Source organism: Macadamia integrifolia, chromosome 5 (assembly GCF_013358625.1).
Source record: "Macadamia integrifolia cultivar HAES 741 chromosome 5, SCU_Mint_v3, whole genome shotgun sequence".
Lineage (NCBI taxonomy): Eukaryota > Viridiplantae > Streptophyta > Magnoliopsida > Proteales > Proteaceae > Macadamia > Macadamia integrifolia.
Window position 1 is genome coordinate 27,638,548 of NC_056561.1, and position 10,883 is coordinate 27,649,430.

Consider the following 10,883-nt stretch of genomic DNA (forward strand, 5'->3'; position numbering starts at 1 on the left):
GCGACAACACCCGATATCTAATGAAGCGAGGATGAACAAGCCATGGAACTAGCCGCAATGGTAGTCGAAGAGTCAACCTTGGCCTATTCCTGAAGACCTGGACAAGGTGGTCACCATGATGATCACCCCATCCCGAACAAGGAGGCCGAGCACGGAAGAATGGATGGCAAAGGTGAGAATCACGGTCCAAAATAGAAAAATCATCCCACTACAGGAGAAAGTAAGGATGGAACTGACCTATAGGCCCGGCGGTGTTGACCATCATCGGAGGACCTACCTCACACCGAATACTCGTATTCAACGGAAAGATAAATGAATATGGAGTCTGAGCCGAGCAAGAGTTATACGAGATTTTCATGAGATTTCTAGTTTAAAGTATTAATAAGGTTAGAAGTTTAACCATAATAAGCAGAAAAAGTCCTTAAAAGGAATGGCAGATTAAAAAATTGACTGCAAGTTGTGCCTACTAATACAATCTACTCATAATAAGGGTATGGGTGTTGGGTGGTATGGATGTGTCTAGGAATCAGAACCATTTGAGCACCCCCTGAAATAGGGTATGGGGAATCAGCTAAATGTGGTCAATAATATTAACAAGCACAGATCGCGAAAAAGTACCAAGCTCAAAGGGCTTAAAGCTTATGTGAAGCTAAGTCAAACCAACATGATCTGGCATGCAAGGCTCCACAAATCCATGGAAAAGACAGAGCTACGATGATAGGTACAATTCCCCCTTCGCATTCATTCTTAATCGGTTAGTCCTCCATCACTTTCCTTGTCTCCACAAGTCCACAGTGAGGATGGAACAGCAGCAAGACCAAGAAAGTTTACGTACACACCCCCTTTCTTCCTCTCCTTTTACATTCTTCGTGAAAAGGCTGGGCATGCTACTGAGGTGCCCAGCCTATGTCACTCTCTCTGCCCCCCTCTTCCCTATTTAGAAATAAGCCCAATGCCCCTCCCCCATCCCAGCATCCCCATTGGTTGAGCTGCTACCTCCAGGAAAACTAGTGGCGTGCCCAACCCTTCCCCTACCTTTGTCAAGTTGTATCAACACAACAATAAAAAATTCGGGAGTGGGGGGGTGGAGGGAGACTAGATGATTCCAAGAGCCAGAGATTAGACCCTTAATTGCGCATCATTACATAGAGATGCATAGAGGAGATATCTTGTGTACTTTAAGAGATACATGGATAACAACCACCACAACCCACCACTTCTAAAACCTTACTTGGCAATTAGAATATCAAAGATTTTGGTGCATCCAAATGCCAAACATAAGGATTCTAGAGTAAAATTCCAATTACAAGACTAAAATTCCATTATACCTTTGGGAAAACCTAGAAGGGAGGAGGATTCTCTTAGGTTGACAACTCTTCAGAAACACATGGATCCTGAGAATCCATAAGCCAAGCTTAAAAAGTGGGATGGAAGCTGGGACATACTTTTGTACCTAAGATAAAGACTTTGTTGAGATTTGAAAAGATGCGACCAAGTACACAATGTTAAAAGGGTTTTGGTGAATCATATCACAAAGTATATACTTCCAATGTTTAAAGTATCGATATCACGTATCATATTGATCGGGTATTTTGAGAGATGTATTGTATCGTATGGAAGATACACAAGATACACATATAAATGGTCAAGATATGCATTAAAATAGACTTTTGGAGCAAAAAATGGTATAAATAACCAATATATAATATGTATCATGCATAAACCCTGAAATGGAGATATAATATGAGATAATAGCATCCAATCGAAATTACTAAAAGGGATGAGGTTTCTTACATGTTGTAATACACCAATGCCAAGTTGCCAACCAAACATAGGCATAGTATTGACCACAGTCAATATGTATGAAAAATTGACAAAAAACCCCTATGTGGGTGTTCATTTTAGAACCCAAAAAAGAACAGAAAAAACCTCCAAAACTCCTACCCCCCCCCCCCAAAAAAAAACCCCCACTTGGGGGTTATAAGAGACGTATCAATAGTATCACATAGTATTGCATTGTATCAGCCAATACAGTGGGATACGGTAACCACCCTGAAAAAAAATAGATATGCATCTCACTGTATCATATCGACACCCACCGATACTTTAAACCTTGCTTATTTCACCATTGCATCCCCAAGAGGGAGAATAACTATGAGATGTAGAATCCTACCGATAAAATGCATGCACTTAGCGATGCAGTTGCACATGCAAGGCTGGCTGAGATGGCCCAGTTTGGAAACCAAGCCAAGAAGAACGAGGTCCAACCTGCGTTCTGGTCGCGTAGGGGAATAAAGAGGTTTGTTCACTAGGTGTTTATTTATACTTTATTTCCCATTTAGCAGTCAATAGGCATAGGTTAAAGTTTGCATTCACACTTCTATTTTATATATATTAATGTAACCCACCAGGGAGATTAGAGTTGATTTGATTACGAAAAGAAGCCTGAATTGTCTTGTTTTGGACATGGGGTGAATCTGCTGGTCAGTTGCGCTGCCATCTCTGTCCTTTTTCTCATTCTTCCGCATTGATTCAATTCTGCTTTCTCATCTCTCAGGTCTCATCCTTATCTTTTATCCTCTTTCTCTGTTTTTAACCAAGTTTATCAAGGCGTAAGGCAACCCAAGGCAATGGAGGACGGTAAAAAGATCAAGGCGGTGCCTAGTTGATAACTATGTTATTAACCATCTTTCTGAATTCTCTATTGCAATCTTTTGTAAAGCCAAGCTCTGTGCTCTGTTTTGGGGAGATAGTTACACCCAACAGTATCGGGATTGATCTCCCTCATCCCTAGTCTTTAACTCCGAAATTTTCATCCCTAGTCTTTAACTCCGAAATTTGGTGTCTTGGTCAGGGTTTTAAGTATCGATAAGCATCATATTGTATCAGTATCGAAGGGTATCAATACAATACTTTTCACCAAAAAAAAAGGGTCCAATACAAGAACGATATGGTCCAATAAGGAACCAATACAGTTCAATGCGATCCGATACGCCTCCTTTAAACTTGCAAACAGAAACCGTAAGTGAGATATGAAACTGAAAGCAACCAAAGACCTAGGAAACTTGTTTTTTCTCTTCGATATGAGTTGGAGGAAATCATCAACATTTAAAAATAAATAAAATAACTTATCATTTCAACAAGTTTTGAGGATTTGTAGTTCTCAACTCATGGATGAAAACTGATTTGGCCGAAAATGGAAAAGCGACAATCTCATCTTCTTACTTTTTATTGGGGTTATGCATCAATAAATTGGGTAAAGACAACACAAATCCTCATATCAAACTGATATATAGTTACTATTGCATAATAAGGTTTATTAAGCTTCAAAACTATGTACCATAAGCAAATCCAAGCACTTCTTGATCATATCCATACACATATTTAGCATATCTTGCGTCTCTCCGATACAATACGATACACCTCTTAAAATCACCCCTTCAACATGATACCTGATACCGACACTAAATCCTCTGCCTTGTTACCTATCCACGGCGATTCAACCCTTGAATCCCATTCTTGAACTCCCCTCCCACTTGGGATTATTTTCCTGCAATTGAATCTGAGCCTGTACCTACCGCCAGGTTCAGTTTCCGAAATAAAATCTCACATTCTTGATAGTAATTTGGAATGCTGACTGATCCTTGACCAAAGTTTTAAGACCAATTGGAGTTCACATGAGGGAGAACTCACACTTGATAAGAAACTGTTCTATAGTAGGTTTCTGAACATTCTATGTGATTGAAGACAGAAGTTTCAAGAATTACAACAAAAGATAGGTTTTTCTGATATTTATTGAAAGGCCATCTTTCTTAACTTTTATTTCATTTTAAACCTATTCCGAAATTAAATTCCAGATTCATCCTTTCATCAAAATTTTAATTACCCCTGCATCCCTGGCTCTTTTTCTTGCCCAAAGAGTTACTCAACTGTTCCAAAAAAATTAGGAAGATGCCACTGAATATATTAGGATTTTAATCGGTTTGGTGCATATTTGTTAAGGCACCACCCAGGCATCCAAGCACTTTTTTGGGTCCAAGGCGGCAAACACCTTGGTGAAACTTGACGAGTTTATCTTAATTTATATTTTTTATTTTTTATTTTTTGACGAACTTGCTTATAAATTATCCCATAGTTGTTTATTATGTTGGCTTGCATATAATGGTCATTCCTAACATAAGTATATCATATTGCATTGATACGGCTTCGATGTTGCATATAAGCATAGCTATATAAAATTATCACAGTTATCTTACATATAATCATATAAGTGTAAAAAACCTATGCTTGTTGGGCCCTTCTTTAGGCGGTCATACTTGACCTAAACAAGAACTTAATTTAGCAGTTCTTTCCAATAGGCATGAATGCCTCCAGCAAACCATTTGCAAGGATGTTAATAGAGAATTGCTGCATAACTATGCACCTCAAGAAGTCCAGCAATGATCTGAAATTTTGGCTTGTGATCAGTTGCATACTTGCATGTAAACAACGAGAGACCAACCCTAGTGCAATTGCAGCAGACCATTGCCTTGTATTCATGTTCAGACTGAAACAACCACATCAATACTGATGCAGTTGCTATAATTGCATGAACAGATGGAGGCAAAACCTGGAAATAACAAAAGGTGTTAATTAATTGAGAGCATCAAGAAGCAGCATATTGCAAGTTCTAAATGAAAATTGATAGTACCTGTTGATGCAAGTGAAGAACATGATGAACCCTGAGAAGCTATGCACTTCCAACATTCATAATAAGCACCATACAGAAGAGCTGGGACATACGTTTGGATCACCAGCAAAAAAAGACCCCCATGTTAAATATTAGCCTGAATGGACAGTCACTATATTAACCCAGTAATCATTAGTACAAATTAGGACATCCACCACTTATTTCTGATTGTCAAGACAATATTACATACATCCTGGGAGATCTCTAAGACCAAAAGAAGTCATAGATGTGCACAATCCCCATCATGTGTACCATGTTTCAAAATGTATTGTATAGGAGAAATACTTAATCACCAATGTACAAGTTGGGGCTTACCTTGTCGACCATGCAATTTATGATTTTACCAGTCCGTGGGAGGGGGGGAGGGAAGAAACAGTTGGCTCATGGTAAATATGCAAACAACTCGGGGTGCAAATTGTTTGGTACAAAGCCAAATCAGTCCACAAGATCCATGGATTTTTTAGGGGGGAGGGACTAGGGAGAGGGTGGGAGAGAAGTTCCCATATAATTCTGTAAGTAAAGAATTCAGCCTGAAATTCAAACTCCTAAAATAAAAGTGAATTAACAAATAACTTGTGAAACTCAAGGAAGACTTCAATAATTTCATTCTGAATCTTGTCCTTGGTTTGGATTAGGACATTGAATACATATAGTATGAAAGACAAATGTCCTCAAATGGAAGCATAAATATCCAGATCCACCCATATCCATAGTTCCATAAATATTTTGGCGACCATGGACCCCCATTAATGGGTTTAGTCAAAATCTAATGGCTGGGTGCAAAAGCACGGATATAAAAATTAGGAGTTCGAACCAAGGTCTACCCAGATCTGACCTGTTATACAGTCCAGAATGCAACAACTTCAGTGACCAAAATAAAGTAGTTTCACTTGCAAACCTAATGGGGAGAGAGGGGGGGAATCAAGCAGTGTCTAGTGGGTGTTGGATCATGAAGCATTCAAATCTACACAATTTAGAAGTTTTATTTCTGGGATCAGCTCCACTGGCAGCATTTCTCATGGAACTAAATCTCTGTCAATACTGACCCAAATTTCCATGTTGTCTCAGTCTCAGGCCTGGCCGAAACGAAACCCATGGTAGAAATCTCGAAATGAGATCTGGCACGTCTCAGTTTTGGGCATGGCTCTCGATCCTTGGCCTTTCTAATAGTGAAGGGTACAATGCAGTAAAGACAGAAATCCACACACAAACATGCTTCCACCACTGCATAGCCAATAACATCTAGAACCTAGTAAGTCCAAAACTTTAATATGTTCCACTATAATTATAGTTATTAAAATACTATTCTATTAAAAAAATTATATGTTTTATGTGTTCATGAGGTTACGACAATACATACATAATTACATAGTACATTCAATACTACCTTCTCAGCGAACAAATGTAACAATAAGTAACCCCACATTTGGGGGAAAAAAAAAAAGAAGGGCAAGAGAGAATGAGAAGAAACAAGTTGATGTAGTTTCAATAATTAGAAGAAAATAAAAAAAGTGACATATTTCCGTCCTTTTCATTTTGTGCCAGGACTAAACGGAGTTTCTTCTCCTCTTGCAAGAAATAGAAAAGCATACTATCTACTTCAAAACATGTATTTGAAAGTCCTTTCTGCATGAAATTGTGAAGGGAGTTCCCCACCCCCTAATGAAAGGAAATATGCTGAAACATAATATCATTTTTGAGCTACCAAAATCTAAATATACTAGCTCAAATAACTAGTAAATATTGTATAAACCATCATTGCTAGTTATTGGAACAACTCCAGTAAGTCTGGCTATGGCTGCAAATTTACCAGCATTACCTGACCCTATTTGGAGGGCAAGGTAAAAGGTGTATGATGTTTAACCTTAACAGCGAGGGTATGGGTTAGTGTTTTATAATGTTTAGGTAAAAGTAAGGGCGTTCTACACTCCCTGGTTACCTGTTTATCCATCTAAAAGAAAAAAATAGAACATATTGTTAAAGTTGTGGACTTAGTGAAAATGCTGCTTGTTAACTGTGGTGAAAGTTAACTATTCATAGTGGTATTTATTATATATGGTGTTGTTAAAGTTATTAAATTAAGTAGTCTACTGTGGGGGTCTTTACATTCTTTTCATCATTTTAGCTTTTATTAATATATGACCCTATGAGTCACTAATATAGATTACTTGCCTAGGATCGTTGTAGATAGATACAAACGACCATGAGCTAGGTTTTCCCAAGTTCTCTCTTTCATCTTCTCTACCTCTTCCTCTTATCCTCTGTTTTCAGCTTCGTTATTCCATACACAGGTATTACTCTGATCTACTTTAATGTTGCTACACATATAACACATACGAAAATTGAATATATGAATTATAATAAAAATATTTAGTTTTTTACAGTTGTTGATTGAGTTTTATGAGGGAATAATGTATTATAGATTTATAGTATTACATATGCGAAAATATTTATACTAATTATTAGGACTTAAAAAATAAGTAGACATTTAATTAAACACAAGTTTACCCACCTTACCCGTCTACCCTCCAAATTTGTGAATTTCTAACATCCCACACTTTATGAACGAGCAATACACTATTTGACAGTTTGAAAATGGGCTCACTCCCACCAGAAAGCTTGTGAAAATCACTATAAAACGATAGAAGAGTTTCCAACAGTTTGACGCTGCATAGTTGAGCCTCTTTGATCAACTGCTAGAAAATATTGAGAGATAAATTAACACAAAAAAACCTTAAAATGAAATTCGGATAATTAGTTTCTTAAATATAACATGAGGTGACAATTCTAACACATCATCGCTTGCTAAGATTAACCCAATGAAGCTTCAGGAACATACCGATCCAGTTCCAACCACCTTCCTCAAGATTACCGTAAATGCATCCACCAGATATTCAGCAACGTCAATGAGATTTTTCATGTCCTGATATATCCTTCAAACTTTAAGAATCTGAGTTGAGCGACAAAATACTCATGGCCAGGACTGAAGGAAATAAAATGAGTAACTGAGATGAGCAAACAAAGCTGTCAAAAAGTGCCTAAGGAGTAAGGAGGATTACTAGGCCGACAAGTACACTTACTTCTGCATTTTCCGCGGAAAATATTTGAAGCTTTCCATCATCAACTTGACAATGGGCATAGCTTCGAATGGAACGAGCAAGACAGCGACGCAAAAGAGGAAACTTAAGCCTTGTGAACGAAAACGATGAAGCAGATGAAAATACCCTCAATATCGAGAAACTTAAGAAAGGCCTCAAGAATTTACAAACTTCCAAAGCCCGTGCGCTTGTTCTGCGCTATTAACAAGAGCACTAGCTGTACAAGCTCCGCTTGAACCTCAATTCGACGTTAAACGACCTGCAATAAAACTCCACACATTACGTTAGAATTCAAAATCTTCGATTACCATACCCAATTAGACCAAGTCAAAAACCTTTCAAAACCTTGACGAAGAGATGAGTCTCCGGAGAATCCAACCGCCACAACGTATCTTTCTTCTGAAATGCAAAGTGGAGTGAAGACATTGAGAAATAGCATCTCTTCCGGAATCGGAGTTCGCGCCTAGGTTCGACAGAGCAAATCAGATTTTTCAAAGATAGAAATCACTGCATATCTCTGCATTGAGGGTTGAGGAACACGAATCCTCTCTGGAACTCTCTGTTTCTTGACATACCTAAAAAGAAGGGACTCTCTCTCCTCTCGGATTTAGCAACTAGACAAAAGGGGGAGAAGAGGAAATAGCAACTGTTAGTGATTCTAAATCCTAGAATCATTTGAATTACCTATAGTGTATAGAATACAAGAATGAATAATGGAAAGAAATCAATCACATACCCATTGAGCGTGAATAAAGTCCCTAAATCAAGGTTGACGCTTGTACCACGAATTATGATGAAGAACCACTCAATATGGGTCCTTCTACTGAGATCTTCTGCAGCCTCTTACTATGGGATCTTCTCTCTGTCTCTACACTAGCTTTGTGAGAAAGCAGTGCTCCCAAAATATTATTATGAAAGTAATAGCTGCAGGGACCGTCAGTATTCTATATATAATAGAATTCCTAAACCCTATTCCATTCCCACAATAGAATAGGGCTAGAAGTTTCCTAATTAGAGTGGTCCTTATTTTCTTGGGCCCAATGGGTCAATCAATATCAGTTAAGCCCACATAAGAGTCCTAACAATCTCCCACTTGGGCTACACTGATACTGATGTCTTCCCATTGACATCTGGCCAAATAATCCCAAGATTGAATACCACTCAAAACAAACTTTGATCCAATCAATAATCTCCATTATTGAACAATAGTAGAAAATACACCTCAATATACGGCATATAACTATCTAATGTTACAGACAACAGAAAATTATCAATTCAAATCGCCTGGAAACATAGATATAAGGAATTATATCATAACTGTGATCACATAAGATATATCCTTCCTTATAGGTCCGTTCCTGATCTAAAGATCAACCTACATTGAAAACCTCACAGGTAGAGAACTTTGATATTAATCAATACTTAGGCAAACCGCCATTTTCTTGTATTAATATCTCACTTTGGCATACAGCCTATAGTTAATAACCATCTCCATGGATTTAGGCTAAATACCGCCATAAATCACGAAACTTGGCTAAACACCGCCATTAACTGTGACATGTCAAAGTAAACCACAATAATCATACAACAATATGATGAGAGAGAATATAAATGAACACTATACTGGAAAGTAAACATCCTCAATATAGATTGTGCTCATAATGTATGATCTAACAAAATAATGCTTATTACAATACCACTATGGATAAGTAAACTCCCACTAAACAAGCATATCAAAAGATTCCATCACACCCATGTTAGAAACATGAGTCTTAAAAATTCCCACTGGAAGAGCTTTGGTCAAAGGATCAGCAACCATCTCTTCAGTAATAATATGCTCAACAGCGATCTCCCCAGTGTTGATCTTCTCGCGAACCACAAGATATTTAATCTCAATGTGTTTGGAGCTACTAGATCTCTTGTTATTCTTTGCAAAGAAAACAGCAGAAATATTGTCACACCACAAATTCAAAGGCTTAGAGATGGAATCTACAACTTTCAGTTCAGATATAAAATTCCTCAGCCACACTGCCTGCTTGGTAGCTTCATAAAGTGCCACAAACTCAGCTTGCATAGTGGATGAAGCTAAAATAGTTTGTTTGGCACTCCTCCAAGAAATAGCTCCTCCTCCCAATATAAAAATGTATCCAGAGGTAGACTTTCTATCATCAGTACACCCACTGAAGTCCGAGTCAGAATACCCCACAACTTCAAATTTTTCTGATTTACTGAACACTAGCTTGAAGTCCTTTGTCCGCTGTAAATAGCGCATGACCTTTTTTGCTGCAGTCCAATGAGCCAAACCAGCATCAGATTGAAACCTGCCATGTACACTAATTGCAAAGGCAATGTCAGGGCGAGTACAAACTTGTGCATACATCAAACTTCCAACGGCAGAGGCATAAGGCTTGTCATTCATTGAGCTCCTCTCAATATCATTCTTTGGACATTGTTGCTTGTTCAACTTGTCTCCTTTACTGATGGGTGCTTCACCACCAGAACATTTAGACATGTTAAACATCTTTAAAACTTTATCAAGATATGCCTGTTGTGATAGCCCAAGTAACCCCCGCGGCCTATCACGACTAATCTCGATTCCAAGCACATAACTTGCTTCACCCATGTCCTTCATTTCAAAGTTTTCTGAAAGAAAACCCTTGGTCTCCATCAATAAGGTTTTGTTGCTGCTAGCCAACAGAATGTCATCCACATAGAGCACAAGAAAGATGAAACTACTCCCACTGAGTTTCAGATATATGCACTGATCGATTGGATTCTCTACAAAACTAAAAGAAGTCACAACTTGATCAAATTTTAAGTACCATTGTCGAGATGCTTGCTTTAACCCATAAAGAGACTTTTTCAGCATACAAACAAAGTCCTCTTTACCATTTTCCTCAAAACCTTCAGGTTGTCTCATGTACACCTTCTCTGACAGCTCTCCATTCAGAAATGTTGTTTTCACATCCATCTGATGTAACTCTAGGTCAAAATGGGCAACAATGGCCATGATAATTCTGAATGAGTCCTTTGATGAGATAGGTGAGAAGGTTTCC

The 10,883-nt window shown here is 38.1% G+C and overlaps 1 long non-coding RNA gene across 3 annotated transcripts; it reads right to left on the reverse strand.

Annotated features, from left to right (window-relative positions):
• Positions 1 to 4,208: 4,208 nt before the first annotated feature.
• On the reverse strand, positions 4,209 to 8,406 carry LOC122078136. Of its 3 annotated transcripts, none has more exons than XR_006139977.1 (4): positions 8,173 to 8,406; positions 7,569 to 8,086; positions 4,691 to 4,771; positions 4,209 to 4,609 (listed from the first exon to the last, which is right to left on the reverse strand). It is a non-coding gene; the product is annotated as an uncharacterized LOC122078136 (long non-coding RNA). The 3 variants fall into 3 exon arrangements; XR_006139976.1 differs by having other exon boundaries at positions 4,691 to 4,826; XR_006139978.1 differs by having other exon boundaries at positions 4,691 to 4,826; positions 8,163 to 8,406.
• Between the last annotated feature and the right edge of the window lie 2,477 nt (positions 8,407 to 10,883).